This window comes from Calliopsis andreniformis, chromosome 11 (assembly GCF_051401765.1).
Source record: "Calliopsis andreniformis isolate RMS-2024a chromosome 11, iyCalAndr_principal, whole genome shotgun sequence".
Lineage (NCBI taxonomy): Eukaryota > Metazoa > Arthropoda > Insecta > Hymenoptera > Andrenidae > Calliopsis > Calliopsis andreniformis.
Window position 1 is genome coordinate 12083408 of NC_135072.1, and position 17815 is coordinate 12101222.

The following is a 17815-nucleotide window of genomic DNA, read 5'->3' on the forward strand; positions in this document are numbered from 1 at the left end:
CACCACATCGAATAGCTACGGCCTCAGAAGTCAACGCCTGAAGCATAAAATACAATAAAAATACAACAGTCTTTCCATCCTATAACAGGAATAATTGCAACCCGTGTGGAAGTGATGGTCATTTGTACGTTCCAGGCAACCTAGGCTTCACTCTAGGGCGTTGTTCCACCAGATCGAATTGTTAGGGCCTAAGATGTCAACGCCAGAAGCATAAGATACAATATAAATATAACAATTTTTCCATCGTATGGAACGAATAATAGCATCCAGTGTGAAAGTTGTGGTCATTTCTACGTTCCGGGCAACCTAGGCTTCACTCTAGGGCGTTGCTCCACCAGATCAAACAGTTAGTTCCTTAGAAGTCAACGCCCGAAGCATAAAATACAAAATAAATAGAACAGTTTTTCCATCGTATAAAACGAATAATAACAACCAGTGTGAAAGTTATGGTCATTTCTACGTTCCGGCAACCTAGGCTTCACGCCAGGGCGTTGTTCCAACAGATCGAATAGTTAGGGCCTAAGAAGTGAACGCCAGAAGCATAAAATACACTATAAATACAACAGTTTTTCTATCATATAAAACGAGTAATTTCAACCAGTGTGAATGTTATGGTCATTTCTACATTCCGAGCAACCTAGGCTACACTCTAGGGCGTTGATCCACCAGAGAGAATAGTTAGGGCCTTAGAAGTCAACGCCAGAAGCATAAAATTCAATAAAGATGCAACAGTTTTTCAATCGTATAGCAGGAATAATTGCAAACAGTGTGAAAGTACTGGTCATTTCAACGTTCCGGGTAACCTAGGCTTCACTCTAGGGCGTTGTTCCACCAGATCGAACAGTTAGGGCAAAAGAAGGCAACGCCAGAAGCATAAAATTCAATATAAATATAACAGTTTTTCCATCGTATAAAACGAATAATAGCAACCAGTGTGAAAGTTATGGTCATTTCTACGTTCCGGGCAACCTAGGCTTCACCCCAGGTCGTTGTTCCACCAGATCGAATAGTTAGGGCCTAAGAAGTGAACGCCAGCAGCATAAAATACAATATAAATACAACAGTTCTTCCATCATATAAAACGTATAATTGCAACCAGTATGAATGTTATGGTCATTTCTACGTTCCGGGCAACCTAGGCTTCACTCTATGGCGTTCTTCCACCACATCGAATAGCTACGGCCTCAGAAGTCAACGCCTGAAGCATAAAATACGATAAAAATACAACAGTCTTTCCATCCTATGACAGGAATAATTGCAACCAGTGTGAAAGTGATGGTCATTTCTACGTTCCGGGCAACGTAGGCTTCACTCTAGGGCGTTGTTCCAACAAATCGAACACTTAGGGCCTAAGAAGGCACCGCCAGAAGCATAAAATACAATACAAATATAACAGTTTTTCCATCGTATAGAACGAATAATAGCAATCAGTGAGAAAGTTATTTTCATTTCTAAGATCCTGGCAACCTAGGCTTCACCCTAGGGCGTCGCTCCAACAGATTGAATAGTTAGGGCCTTAGAAGTCAACGCCCGGCGCATAAAATGCAATAAAAATGCAACAGTGTTTCCATCGTATAAAACGAATAATAGCAACCAGTGTGAATGTTATGGTCATTTCTACGTTCCGGGCAACCTAGGCTTCACCCTAGGGCGTTGCTCCAACAGATCGAATAGTTAGTGCCTTAGAAGTCAACGGCCGAAGCATAAAATACAAAATAAATAGAACCGTTTTTCCATCGTATAAAACGAATAATTGCTACCGGTGTTAAAGTTATTTCCATTTCTACGCTCCGGGCAACCTAGGCTTCACCGTAGGGCGTTGTTCCACCAGATGGAATAGTTAGGGCATAAGAAGTCAACGCCAGAAGCATAAAAGACGATATAAGTACAACAGTTTTTCCATCGTATAAAATGTATAATTGCAAACATTGCGAAAGTAATGGCCATTTCTACGTTCCGGGCAACGTAGGCGTCACTCTAGTGCGTTGCTCGACCACATCAAATAGCTACTGCCTTAGACGTCAACGACAGAAGCATAAAATACAATATAAATACAACAGTTTTTCCATCATATAAAACGAATAATTGCAACCAGTATGAAAGATAACGTCATTTCTACTTTCCGGGCAACCTAGGCATCATCTAGGGCGTTGCTCCAACAGATTGAATAGTTAGGGCCTTAGAAGTCAACGCCAGAAGCATAAAATACAATATAAATACAACAGTTTTTCAATCGTATAAAACGAGTAATTGCAACCAGTACGAAAGTTATGGTCATTTCTACTTTCCGGGCAACCTAGGCTACACCATAGGGCGTTGCTCCAGCAGTTTGAATAGTTAGGGCCTTAGAAGTCAATGCCTGAAGCATAAAATGCAATAAAAATACAACAGTTTTTCCATCATATAACAGGAATAATTGCAACCAGTTTGAAAGTGATGGTCATTTCTACGTTCCGGGAAACCTCGACTTCACCCCAGGTCGTTGTTCCACCAGATCGAATAGTTAGGGCCTAAGAAGTGAACGCCAGCAGCATAAAATACAATATAAATACAACAGTTCTTCCATCATATAAAACGTATAATTGCAACCAGTATGAATGTTATGGTCATTTCTACGTTCCGGGCAACCTAGGCTTCACTCTATGGCGTTCTTCCACCACATCGAATAGCTACGGCCTCAGAAGTCAACGCCTGAAGCATAAAATACGATAAAAATACAACAGTCTTTCCATCCTATGACAGGAATAATTGCAACCAGTGTGAAAGTGATGGTCATTTCTACGTTCCGGGCAACGTAGGCTTCACTCTAGGGCGTTGTTCCAACAAATCGAACACTTAGGGCCTAAGAAGGCACCGCCAGAAGCATAAAATACAATACAAATATAACAGTTTTTCCATCGTATAGAACGAATAATAGCAATCAGTGAGAAAGTTATGGTCATTTCTAAGATCCTGGCAACCTAGGCTTCACCCTAGGGCGTCGCTCCAACAGATTGAATAGTTAGGGCCTTAGAAGTCAACGCCCGGCGCATAAAATGCAATAAAAATGCAACAGTGTTTCCATCGTATAAAACGAATAATAGCAACCAGTGTGAATGTTATGGTCATTTCTACGTTCCGGGCAACCTAGGCTTCACCCTAGGGCGTTGCTCCAACAGATCGAATAGTTAGTGCCTTAGAAGTCAACGGCCGAAGCATAAAATACAAAATAAATAGAACCGTTTTTCCATCGTATAAAACGAATAATTGCTACCGGTGTTAAAGTTATTTCCATTTCTACGCTCCGGGCAACCTAGGCTTCACCGTAGGGCGTTGTTCCACCAGATGGAATAGTTAGGGCATAAGAAGTCAACGCCAGAAGCATAAAAGACGATATAAGTACAACAGTTTTTCCATCGTATAAAATGTATAATTGCAAACATTGCGAAAGTAATGGTCATTTCTACGTTCCGGGCAACGTAGGCGTCACTCTAGTGCGTTGCTCGACCACATCAAATAGCTACTGCCTTAGACGTCAACGACAGAAGCATAAAATACAATATAAATACAACAGTTTTTCCATCATATAAAACGAATAATTGCAACCAGTATGAAAGATAACGTCATTTCTACTTTCCGGGCAACCTAGGCATCATCTAGGGCGTTGCTCCAACAGATTGAATAGTTAGGGCCTTAGAAGTCAACGCCAGAAGCATAAAATACAATATAAATACAACAGTTTTTCAATCGTATAAAACGAGTAATTGCAACCAGTACGAAAGTTATGGTCATTTCTACTTTCCGGGCAACCTAGGCTACACCATAGGGCGTTGCTCCAGCAGTTTGAATAGTTAGGGCCTTAGAAGTCAATGCCTGAAGCATAAAATGCAATAAAAATACAACAGTTTTTCCATCATATAACAGGAATAATTGCAACCAGTTTGAAAGTGATGGTCATTTCTACGTTCCGGGAAACCTCGACTTCACTCTAGGGCGTTGCTCCGCCAGATCGAATAGTTAGTGCATTAGAAGTCAACGCCAGAAGCATAAAATACAATATAAATACAACAGTTTTTCCATCGTATAAAACGAATAATTGCAACCAGTATGAAAGTTGACGTCATTTCTACGTTCCGGGCAACCTAGGCCTCACTCTAGGGCGTTGTTCCACCAGATTGAATAGTTAGGGCCTAAGAAATCAACGCCAGAAGCATAAAATACAATATAAATATAACAGTTTTTCCATCGTATAAAACGAATAATTTCAACCAGTGTGAATGTTATGGTCATTTCTACATTCCGAGCAACCTAGGCTACACTCTAGGGCGTTGGTCCACCAGAGAGAATAGTTAGGGCCTTAGAAGTCAACGCCAGAAGCATAAAATTCAATAAAGATGCAACAGTTTTTCCATCGTATAGCAGGAATAATTGCAAACAGTGTGAAAGCACTGGTCATTTCTACGTTCCCGGTAACCTAGGCTTCACTCTAGGGCGTTGTTCCACCAGATCGAACAGTTAGGGCATAAGAAGGCAACGCCAGAAGCATAAAATACAATATAAACACAACAGTCTTTCCATCGTATAAAACGAATAATTGCTACCAGTATGGAAGTGATGGTCATTTCTACGTTCCGGGCAACCTAGGCCTCACTCTAGGGCGTTGTTCCACCAGATCGAATAGTTAGGGCCTAAGAAGTGAACGCCAGCAGCATAAAATACAATATAAATACAACAGTTCTTCCATCATATAAAACGTATAATTGCAACCAGTATGAATGTTATGGTCATTTCTACGTTCCGGGCAACCTAGGCTTCACTCTATGGCGTTCTTCCACCACATGGAATAGCTACCGCCTCAGAAGTCAACGCCTGAAGCATAAAATACGATAAAAATACAACAGTCTTTCCATCCTATGACAGGAATAATTGCAACCCGTGTGGAAGTGATGGTCATTTGTACGTTCCAGGCAACCTAGGCTTCACTCTAGGGCGTTGTTCCACCAGATCGAATTGTTAGGGCCTAAGAAGTCAACGCCAGAAGCATAAGATACAATATAAATATAACAGTTTTTCCATCGTATAGAACGAATAATAGCATCCAGTGTGAAAGTTATGGTCATTTCAACGTTCCGGGCAACGTAGGCTTCACTCTAGGCCGTTGCTCCACCAGATCAAACAGTTAGTTCCTTAGAAGTCAACACCCGAAGCATGAAATACAAAATAAATAGAACAGTTTTTCCATCGTATAAAACGAATAATAGCAACCAGTGTGAAAGTTATGGTCATTTCTACGTTCCGGGCAACCTAGGGTTCACCAGAGGGCGTTGTTCCACCAGATCGAATAGTTAGGGCCTAAGAAGTGAACGCCAGCAGCATAAAATGCAATAAAAATACAACAGTTTTTCCATCATATAACAGGAATAATTGCAACCAGTTTGAAAGTGATGGCCATTTCTACGTTCCGGGAAACCTCGGCTTCACTTTAGGGCGTTGCTCCGCCAGATCGAATAGTTAGTGCATTAGAAGTCAACGCCAGAAGCATAAAATACAATATAAATACAACAGTTTTTCCATCGTATACAACGAATAATTGCAACCAGTATGAAAGTTAACGTCATTTCTACTTTCCGGGCAACCTAGGCTTCACCCTTGCGCGTTGCTCCAACAGATTGAATAGTTAGGGCCTTAGAAGTCAACGCCGGAAGCATAAAATGCAATAAAAATACAACAGTTTTTCCATCGTATAAAAGGATTAATTGCAACCAGTGTGAATGTTATGGTCATTTCTACATTCCGAGCAACCTAGGCTTCACCCTAGGTCGTTGATCCACCAGATAGAATAGTGAGGGCCTTAGAAGTCAACGCCAGAAGCATAAAATTCAATAAAGATGCAACAGTTTTTCCATCATATAAACCGAATAATTGCAACCAGTATGAAAGCTATGGTCATTTCTACTTTACGGGCAACCTAGGCTACACCCTAGGGCGTTGCTCCTACAGATTGAATAGTTAGGGCCTTAGAAGTCAATGCCCGAAGCATTAAATGCAATAAAAATACAACAGTTTTTCCATCATATAACAGGAATATTTGCAACCAGTTTGAAAGTGATGGTCACTTGTACGTTCCGAGCAACCTAGGCTTCACTCTAGGGCGTTGATCCAACAGATTGAATAGTTAGGGCCTTAGGAGGCAACGCCCGAAGCATAAAATACAATATAAATATAACAGTTTTTCCATCATATAACAGGAATAATTGCAACCAGTGTGAAAGTGATGGTCATTTCTACGTTCCGGGTAACCTAGGCTTCACTCTAGGGCGTTGCTCCACCAGATCGAACAGTTAGGGCATAAGAAGGCAACGCCAGAAGCATAAAATACAATATAAACACAACAGTTTTTCCATCGTATAAAACGAATAATTGCTACCAGTATGGAAGTGATGGTCATTTCTACGTTCCGGGCAACCTATGCCTCACTCTAGGGCGTTGTTCCACCAGATTGAATAGTTAGGGCCTAAGAAATCAACGCCAGAAGCATAAAATACAATATAAATATAACAGTTTTACCATCGTATAAAACGAATAATTTCAACCAGTGTGAATGTTATGGTCATTTCTATATTCCGAGCAACCTAGGCTACACTCTAGGGCGTTGATCCACCAGAGAGAATAGTTAGGGCCTTAGAAGTCAACGCCAGAAGCATAAAATTCAATAAAGATGCAACAGTTTTTCCATCATATAAAACGAATAATTGCAACCAGTATGAAAGCTATGGTCATTTCTACTTTACGGGCAACCTAGGCTACACCCTAGGGCGTTGCTCCAACAGATTGAATAGTTAGGGCCTTAGAAGTCAACGCCGGAAGCATAAAATGCAATAATAATACATCAGTTTTTCCATCGTATAAAAGGATTAATTGCAAACAGTTTGAAAGTGATGGTCACTTCTACGTTCCGGGCAAGCTAGGCTTTACTCTAGGGCGTTGCTCCACCAGATCGAATAGTTAGTGCCTTAGAATCCAACGCCAGAAGCATAAAATACAGTATAAACACAACAGTTTTTCCATCGTATAAAACGAATAATTGCTACCAGTATGGAAGTGATGGTCATTTCTACGTTCCGGGCAACCTAGGCCTCACTCTAGGGCGTTGTTCCACCAGATTGAATAGTTAGGGCCTAAGAAATCAACACCAGAAGCATAAAATACAATATAAATATAACAGTTTTTCCATCGTATAAAACGAATAATTTCAACCAGTGTGAATGTTATAGTCATTTCTACATTCCGAGCAACCTAGGCTACACTCTAGGGCGTTGGTCCACCAGAGAGAATAGTTAGGGCATAAGAAGGCAACGCCAGAAGCATAAAATACAATATAAACACAACAGATTTTCCATCGTATAAAACGAATAATTGCTACCAGTATGGAAGTGATGGGCATTTCTACGTTCCGGCAACCTAGGCTTCACCCCAGGGCGTTGCTCCACCACATCGAATAGCTACGGCCTTAGAAGTCAACGCCAGAAGCATAAAATACAATAAATATACAAGAGTTTTTCCATCGTATATCAGGAATAATTGCAACCAGTGTGAAAGTGATGGTCATTTCTACGTTCCGGGCAACGTAGGCTTCACTCTAGGGCGTTGTTCCAACAGATCGAACACTTAGGGCCTAAGAAGGCACCGCCAGAAGCATAAAATACAATATAAATATAACAGTTTTTCCATCGAATAGAACGAATAATAGCAATCAGTGAGAAAGTTATGGTCATTTCTAAGTTCCGGGCAACCTAGGCTTCACCCTAGGGCGTCGCTCCAACAGATTCAATAGTTAGGGCCTTAGACGTCAACGCCCGACGCATAAAATGCAATAAAAATACAACAGTTTTTCCATCATATAACAGGAATAATTGCAACCAGTTTGAAAGTGATGGTCATTTCTACTTTCCGGGCAACCTAGGCATCACCTAGGGCGTTGCTCCACCAGATTGAATAGTTAGGGCCTAAGAAATCAACGCCAGAAGCATAAAATACAATATAAATATAACAGTTTTTCCATCGTATAAAACGAATAATTTCAACCAGTGTGAATGTTATGGTCATTTCTACATTCCTAGCAACCTAGGCTACACTCTAGGGCGTTGGTCCACCAGAGAGAATAGTTAGGGCCTTAGAAGTCAACGCCAGAAGCATAAAATTCAATAAAGATGCAACAGTTTTTCCATCGTATAGCAGGAATAATTGCAAACAGTGTGAAAGCACTGGTCATTTCTACGTTCCCGGTAACCTAGGCTTCACTCTAGGGCGTTGTTCCACCAGATCGAACAGTTAGGGCATAAGAAGGCAACGCCAGAAGCATAAAATACAATATAAACACAACAGTCTTTCCATCGTATAAAACGAATAATTGCTACCAGTATGGAAGTGATGGTCATTTCTACGTTCCGGGCAACCTAGGCCTCACTCTAGGGCGTTGTTCCACCAGATCGAATAGTTAGGGCCTAAGAAGTGAACGCCAGCAGCATAAAACACAATATAAATACAACAGTTCTTCCGTCATATAAAACGTATAATTGCAACCAGTATGAATGTTATGGTCATTTCTACGGTCCGGGCAACCTAGACTTCACTCTATGGCGTTCTTCCACCACATGGAATAGCTACGGCCTCAGAAGTCAACGCCTGAAGCATAAAATACGATAAAAATACAACAGTCTTTCCATCCTATGACAGGAATAATTGCAACCCGTGTGGAAGTGATGGTCATTTGTACGTTCCAGGCAACCTAGGCTTCACTCTAGGGCGTTGTTCCACCAGATCGAATTGTTAGGGCCTAAGAAGTCAACGCCAGAAGCATAAGATACAACATAAATATAACAGTTTTTCCATCGTATAGAACGAATAATAGCATCCAGTGTGAAAGTTATGGTCATTTCTACGTTCCGGGCAACGTAGGCTTCACTCTAGGCCGTTGCTCCACCAGATCAAACAGTTAGTTCCTTAGAAGTCAACGCCCGAAGCATGAAATACAAAATAAATAGAACAGTTTTTCCATCGTATAAAACGAATAATAGCAACCAGTGTGAAAGTTATGGTCATTTCTACGTTCCGGGCAACCTAGGGTTCACCACAGGGCGTTGTTCCACCAGATCGAATAGTTAGGGCCTAAGAAGTGAACGCCAGCAGCATAAAATGCAATAAAAATACAACAGTTTTTCCATCATATAACAGGAATAATTGCAACCAGTTTGAAAGTGATGGCCATTTCTACGTTCCGGGAAAGCTCGGCTTCACTTTAGGGCGTTGCTCCGCCAGATCGAATAGTTAGTGCATTAGAAGTCAACGCCAGAAGCATAAAATACAATATAAATACAACAGTTTTTCCATCGTATACAACGAATAATTGCAACCAGTATGAAAGTTAACGTCATTTCTACTTTCCGGGCAACCTAGGCTTCACCCTTGCGCGTTGCTCCAACAGATTGAATAGTTAGGGCCTTAGAAGTCAACGCCGGAAGCATAAAATGCAATAAAAATACAACAGTTTTTCCATCGTATAAAAGGATTAATTGCAACCAGTGTGAATGTTATGGTCATTTCTACATTCCGAGCAACCTAGGCTTCACCCTAGGTCGTTGATCCACCAGATAGAATAGTGAGGGCCTTAGAAGTCAACGCCAGAAGCATAAAATTCAATAAAGATGCAACAGTTTTTCCATCATATAAACCGAATAATTGCAACCAGTATGAAAGCTATGGTCATTTCTACTTTACGGGCAACCTAGGCTACACCCTAGGGCGTTGCTCCTACAGATTGAATAGTTAGGGCCTTAGAAGTCAATGCCCGAAGCATTAAATGCAATAAAAATACAACAGTTTTTCCATCATATAACAGGAATATTTGCAACCAGTTTGAAAGTGATGGTCACTTGTACGTTCCGAGCAACCTAGGCTTCACTCTAGGGCGTTGATCCAACAGATTGAATAGTTAGGGCCTTAGGAGGCAACGCCCGAAGCATAAAATACAATATAAATATAACAGTTTTTCCATCATATAACAGGAATAATTGCAACCAGTGTGAAAGTGATGGTCATTTCTACGTTCCGGGTAACCTAGGCTTCACTCTAGGGCGTTGCTCCACCAGATCGAACAGTTAGGGCATAAGAAGGCAACGCCAGAAGCATAAAATACAATATAAACACAACAGTTTTTCCATCGTATAAAACGAATAATTGCTACCAGTATGGAAGTGATGGTCATTTCTGCGTTCCGGGCAACCTAGGCCGCACTCTAGGGCGTTGTTCCACCAGATTGAATAGTTAGGGCCTAAGAAATCAACGCCAGAAGCATAAAATACAATATAAATATAACAGTTTTACCATCGTATAAAACGAATAATTTCAACCAGTGTGAATGTTATGGTCATTTCTATATTCCGAGCAACCTAGGCTACACTCTAGGGCGTTGATCCACCAGAGAGAATAGTTAGGGCCTTAGAAGTCAACGCCAGAAGCATAAAATTCAATAAAGATGCAACAGTTTTTCCATCATATAAAACGAATAATTGCAACCAGTATGAAAGCTATGGTCATTTCTACTTTACGGGCAACCTAGGCTACACCCTAGGGCGTTGCTCCAACAGATTGAATAGTTAGGGCCTTAGAAGTCAACGCCGGAAGCATAAAATGCAATAATAATACATCAGTTTTTCCATCGTATAAAAGGATTAATTGCAAACAGTTTGAAAGTGATGGTCACTTCTACGTTCCGGGCAAGCTAGGCTTTACTCTAGGGCGTTGCTCCACCAGATCGAATAGTTAGTGCCTTAGAATCCAACGCCAGAAGCATAAAATACAATATAAACGCAACAGTTTTTCCATCGTATAAAACGAATAATTGCTACCAGTATGGAAGTGATGGTCATTTCTACGTTCCGGGCAACCTAGGCCTCGCTCTAGGGCGTTGTTCCACCAGATTGAATAGTTAGGGCCTAAGAAATCAACACCAGAAGCATAAAATACAATATAAATATAACAGTTTTTCCATCGTATAAAACGAATAATTTCAACCAGTGTGAATGTTATGGTCATTTCTACATTCCGAGCAACCTAGGCTACACTCTAGGGCGTTGGTCCACCAGAGAGAATAGTTAGGGCCTTAGAAGTCAACGCCAGAAGCATAAAATTCAATAAAGATGCAACAGTTTTTCCATCGTATAGCATGAATAATTGCAAACAGTGTGAAAGTACTGGTCATTTCTACGTTCCGGGTAACCTAGGCTTCACTCTAGGGCGTTGTTCCACCAGATCGAACAGTTAGGGCATAAGAAGGCAACGCCAGAAGCATAAAATACAATATAAACACAACAGATTTTCCATCGTATAAAACGAATAATTGCTACCAGTATGGAAGTGATGGTCATTTCTACGTTCCGGCAACCTAGGCTTCACCCCAGGGCGTTGATCCACCAGATCGAATAGTTAGGGCGTAAGAAGTGAACGCCAGAAGCATAAAATAAAATATAAATACAACAGTTTTTCTATCATATAAAACGAGTAATTGCAACCAGTATGAAAGTTGTGGTCATTTCTACCTTCCGGGCAACCTAGGCTTCACTCTAGGGCGTTGCTCCACCACATCGAATAGCTACGGCCTTAGAAGTCAACGCCAGAAGCATAAAATACAATAAATATACAAGAGTTTTTCCATCGTATATCAGGAATAATTGCAACCAGTGTGAAAGTGATGGTCATTTCTACGTTCCGGGCAACGTAGGCTTCACTCTAGGGCGTTGTTCCAACAGATCGAACACTTAGGGCCTAAGAAGGCACCGCCAGAAGCATAAAATACAATATAAATATAACAGTTTTTCCATCGAATAGAACGAATAATAGCAATCAGTGAGAAAGTTATGGTCATTTCTAAGTTCCGGGCAACCTAGCCTTCACCCTAGGGCGTCGCTCCAACAGATTGAATAGTTAGGGCCTTAGACGTCAACGCCCGACGCATAAAATGCAATAAAAATACAACAGTTTTTCCATCATATAACAGGAATAATTGCAACCAGTTTGAAAGTGATGGTCATTTCTACGTTCCGGGAAACCTCGGCTTTACTCTAGGGCGTTGCTCCGCCAGATCGAATAGTTAGTGCATTAGAAGTCAACGCCAGAAGCATAAAATACAATATAAATACAACAGTTTTTCCATCGTATAAAACGAATAATTGCAACCAGTATGAAAGTTAACGTCATTTCTACTTTCCGGGCAACCTAGGCTTCACCCTTGCGCGTTGCTCCAACAGATTGAATAGTTAGGGCCTTAGGAGTCAACGCCCGAAGCATAAAATACAATATAAATATAACAGTTTTTCCATCATATAACAGGAATAATTGCAACCAGTTTGAAAGTGATGGTCATTTCTACGTTCCGGGAAACCTCGGCTTCACTCTAGGGCGTTGCTCCGCCAGATCGAATAGTTAGTGCATTAGAAGTCAACGCCAGAAGCATAAAATACAATATAAATACAACAGTTTTTCCATCGTATAAAACGATTAATTGCAACCAGTATGAAAGTTGACGTCATTTCTACGTTCCGGGCAACCTAGGCCTCACTCTAGGGCGTTGTTCCACCAGATTGAATAGTTAGAGCCTAAGAAATCAACGCCAGAAGCATAAAATACAATATAAATATAACAGTTTTTCCATCGTATAAAACGAATAATTTCAACCAGTGTGAATGTTATGGTCATTTCTACATTCCGAGCAACCTAGGCTACACTCTAGGGCGTTGGTCCACCAGAGAGAATAGTTAGGGCCTTAGAAGTCAACGCCAGAAGCATAAAATTCAATAAAGATGCAACAGTTTTTCCATCGTATAGCATGAATAATTGCAAACAGTGTGAAAGTACTGGTCATTTCTACGTTCCGGGTAACCTAGGCTTCACTCTAGGGCGTTGTTCCACCAGATCGAACAGTTAGGGCATAAGAAGGCAACGCCAGAAGCATAAAATACAATATAAACACAACAGATTTTCCATCGTATAAAACGAATAATTGCTACCAGTATGGAAGTGATGGTCATTTCTACGTTCCGGCAACCTAGGCTTCACCCCAGGGCGTTGTTCCACCAGATCGAATAGTTAGGGCGTAAGAAGTGAACGCCAGAAGCATAAAATAAAATATAAATACAACAGTTTTTCTATCATATAAAACGAGTAATTGCAACCAGTATGAAAGTTGTGGTCATTTCTACTTTCCGGGCAACCTAGGCTTCACTCTAGGGCGTTGCTCCACCACATCGAATAGCTACGGCCTTAGAAGTCAACGCCAGAAGCATAAAATACAATAAATATACAAGAGTTTTTCCATCGTATATCAGTAATAATTGCAACCAGTATGAAAGTGATGGTCATTTCTACGTTCCGGGCAACGTAGGCTTCACTCTAGGGCGTTGTTCCAACAGATCGAACACTTAGGGCCTAAGAAGGCACCGCCAGAAGCATAAAATACAATATAAATATAACAGTTTTTCCATCGAATAGAACGAATAATAGCAATCAGTGAGAAAGTTATGGTCATTTCTAAGTTCCGGGCAACCTAGGCTTCACCCTAGGGCGTCGCTCCAACAGATTGAATAGTTAGGGCCTTAGACGTCAACGCCCGACGCATAAAATGCAATAAAAATACAACAGTTTTTCCATCATATAACAGGAATAATTGCAACCAGTTTGAAAGTGATGGTCATTTCTACGTTCCGGGAAACCTCGGCTTCACTCTAGGGCGTTGCTCCGCCAGATCGAATAGTTAGTGCATTAGAAGTCAACGCCAGAAGCATAAAATACAATATAAATACAACAGTTTTTCCATCGTATAAAACGAATAATTGCAACCAGTATGAAAGTTAACGTCATTTCTACTTTCCGGGCAACCTAGGCTTCACCCTTGCGCGTTGCTCCAACAGATTGAATAGTTAGGGCCTTAGGAGTCAACGCCCGAAGCATAAAATACAATATAAATATAACAGTTTTTCCATCATATAACAGGAATAATTGCAACCAGTTTGAAAGTGATGGTCATTTCTACGTTCCGGGTAACCTAGGCTTCACTCTAGGGCGTTGCTCCACGAGATCGAATAGTTAGTGCCTTAGAAGTCAACGCCAGAAGCATAAAATACAATATAAATACAACAGTTTTTCCATCGTATAAAACGAATAATTGCTACCAGTATGGAAGTGATGGTCATTTCTACGTTCCGGGCAACCTAGGCCTCACTCTAGGGCGTTGTTCCTCCACATTGAATAGTTAGGGCCTAAGAAATCAACGGCAGAAGCATAAAATACAATATAAATATAACTGTTTTTCCATCGTGTAAAACGAATAATTTCAACCAGTGTGAATGTTATGGTCATTTCTACATTCCGAACAACCTAGGCTTCAATCTAGGTCGTTGATCCACCAGATAGAATAGTGAGGGCCTTAGAAGTCAACGCCAGAAGCATAAAATTCAATAAAGATGCAACAGTTTTTCCATCATATAAAACGCATAATTGCAACCAGTATGAAAGCTATGGTCATTTCTACTTTACGGGCAACCTAGGCGACACCCTAGGGCGTTGCTCCAACAGATTGAATAGTTAGGGCCTTAGAAGTCAACGCCGAAAGCATAAAATGCAATAATAATACATCAGTTTTTCCATCGTATAAAAGGATTAATTGCAAACAGTTTGAAAGTGATGGTCACTTCTACGTTCCGGGCAACCAAGGCTTTACTCTAGGGCGTTGCTCCACCAGATCGAATAGTTAGTGCCTTAGAAGTCAACGCCAGAAGCATAAAGTACAATATAAACACAACAGTTTTTCCATCGTATAAAACGAATAATTGCTACCAGTATGGAAGTGATGGTCATTTCTACGTTCCGGGCAACCTAGGCCTCACTCTAGGGCGTTGTTCCACCAGATTGAATAGTTAGGGCCTAAGAAATCAACGCCAGAAGCATAAAATACAATATAAATATAACAGTTTTTCCATCGTATAAAACGAATAATTTCAACCAGTGTGAATGTTATGGTCATTTCTACATTCCGAGCAACCTAGGCTACACTCTAGGGCGTTGGTCCACCAGAGAGAATAGTTAGGGCCTTAGAAGTCAACGCCAGAAGCATAAAATTCAATAAAGATGCAACAGTTTTTCCATCGTATAGCAGGAATAATTGCAAACAGTGTGAAAGCACTGGTCATTTCTACGTTCCGGGTAACCTAGGCTTCACTCTAGGGCGTTGTTCCACCAGATCGAACAGTTAGGGCATAAGAAGGCAACGCCAGAAGCATAAAATACAATATAAACACAACAGTTTTTCCATCGTATAAAACGAATAATTGCTACCAGTATGGAAGTGATGGTCATTTCTACGTTCCGGGCAACCTAGGCCTCACTCTAGGGCGTTGTTCCACCAGATTGAATAGTTAGGGCCTAAGAAATCAACGCCAGAAGCATAAAATACAATATAAATATAACAGTTTTTCCATCGTATAAAACGAATAATTTCAACCAGTGTGAATGTTATGGTCATTTCTATATTCCGAGCAACCTAGGCTACACCCTAGGGCGTTGCTCCAACAGATTGAATAGTTAGGGCCTTAGAAGTCAACGCCGGAAGCATAAAATGCAATAATAATACATCAGTTTTTCCATCGTATAAAAGGATTAATTGCAAACAGTTTGAAAGTGACGGTCACTTCTAGGTTCCGGGCAACCTAGGCTTTACTCTAGGGCGTTGCTCCACCAGATCGAATAGTTAGTGCCTTAGAATCCAACGCCAGAAGCATAAAATACAATATAAACACAACAGTTTTTCCATCGTATAAAACGAATAATTGCTACCAGTATGGAAGTGATGGTCATTTCTACGTTCCGGGCAACCTAGGCCTCACTCTAGGGCGTTGTTCCACCAGACTGAATAGTTAGGGCCTAAGAAATCAACGCCAGAAGCATAAAATACAATATAAATATAACTGTTTTTCCATCGTATAAAACGAATAATTTCAACCAGTGTGAATGTTATGGTCATTTCTACATTCCGAGCAACCTAGGCTACACTCTAGGGCGTTGGTCCACCATATTGAATAGTTAGGGCCTTAGAAGTCAACGCCGGAAGCATAAAATGCATTAAATATACAACAGTTTTTCCATCGTATAAAACGAATAATTGCTACCAGTATGGAAGTGATGGTCATTTCTACATTCCGAACAACCTGGGCTTCAATCTAGGTCGTTGATCCACCAGATAGAATAGTGAGGGCCTTAGAAGTCAACGCCAGAAGCATAAAATTCAATAAAGATGCAACAGTTTTTCCATCATATAAAACGAATAATTGCAACCAGTATGAAAGCTATGGTCATTTCTACTTTACGGGCAACCTAGACTACACCCTAGGGCGTTGCTCCTACAGATTGAATACTTAGGGCCTTAGAAGTCAATGCCCGAAGCATCATATGCAATAAAAATACAACAGTTTTTCCATCATATAACAGGAATATTTGCAACCAGTTTGAAAGTGATGGTCACTTGTACGTTCCGGGCAACCTAGGCTTCACTCGAGGGCGTTGCTCCACCAGATCGAATAGCTAGGGCCTTAGAAGTCAAAGCCCGAAGCATAAAATACAAAATAAATAGTACAGTTTTTCCATTGTATAAAACGTATAATTGCTACCGGTGTGAAAGTTATGGTCATTTCTACGTCCCGGGCAACCTAGGTTTCACCCTAGGTCGTTGTTCCACCGGATGGAATAGTTAGGGCCTTAGAAGTGAACGCCAGCAGCATAAAATACAATATAAATACAACAGTTCTTCCATCATATAAAACGAATAATTGCAACCAGTATGAAAGTTATGGCCATTTCTACGTTCCGGGCAACCTAGGCTTCACTCTATGGCGTTCTTCCACCACATCGAATAGCTACGGCCTCAGAAGTCAACGCCTGAAGCATAAAATACGATAAAAATACAACAGTCTTTCCATCCTATAACAGGAATAATTGCAACCCGTGTGGAAGTGATGGTCATTTGTACGTTCCAGGCAACCTAGGCTTCACTCTAGGGCGTTGTTCCACCAGATCGAATTGTTAGGGCCTAAGAAGTCAACGCCAGAAGCATAAGATACAATATAAATGTAACAGTTTTTCCATCGTATAGAACGAATAATAGCATCCAGTGTGATAGTTATGGTCATTTCTACGTTCCGGGCAACCTAGGGTTCACCACAGGGCGTTGTGCCACCAGATCGAATAGTTAGGGCCTTAGAAGTCAACGCCAGAAGCATAAAATACAATATAAATACAACAGTTTTTCCATCGTATAAAACGAATAATTGCTACCAGTATGGAAGTGATGCTCATTTCTACGTTCCGGGCAACCTAGGCCTCACTCTAGGGCGTTGTTCCTCCAGATTGAATAGTTAGGGCCTAAGAAATCAACGGCAGAAGCATAAAATACAATATAAATATACCTGTTTTTCCATCGTGTAAAACGAATAATTTCAACCAGTGTGAATGTTATGGTCATTTCTACATTCCGAGCAACCTAGGCTTCACTCTAGGTCGTTGATCCACCATATTGTATAGTTAGGGCCTTAGAAGTCAGCGCCGGAAGCATAAAATGCATTAAATATACAACAGTTTTTCCATCGTATAAAAGGATTAATTGCAACCAGTTTGAAAGTGATGGTCATTTCTACGTTCCGGGCAACCTAGGCTACACTCTAGGGCGTTGCTCCACCAGATCGAATAGCTGGGGCCTTAGAAGTCAACGCCAGAAGCATAAAATACAATAAAG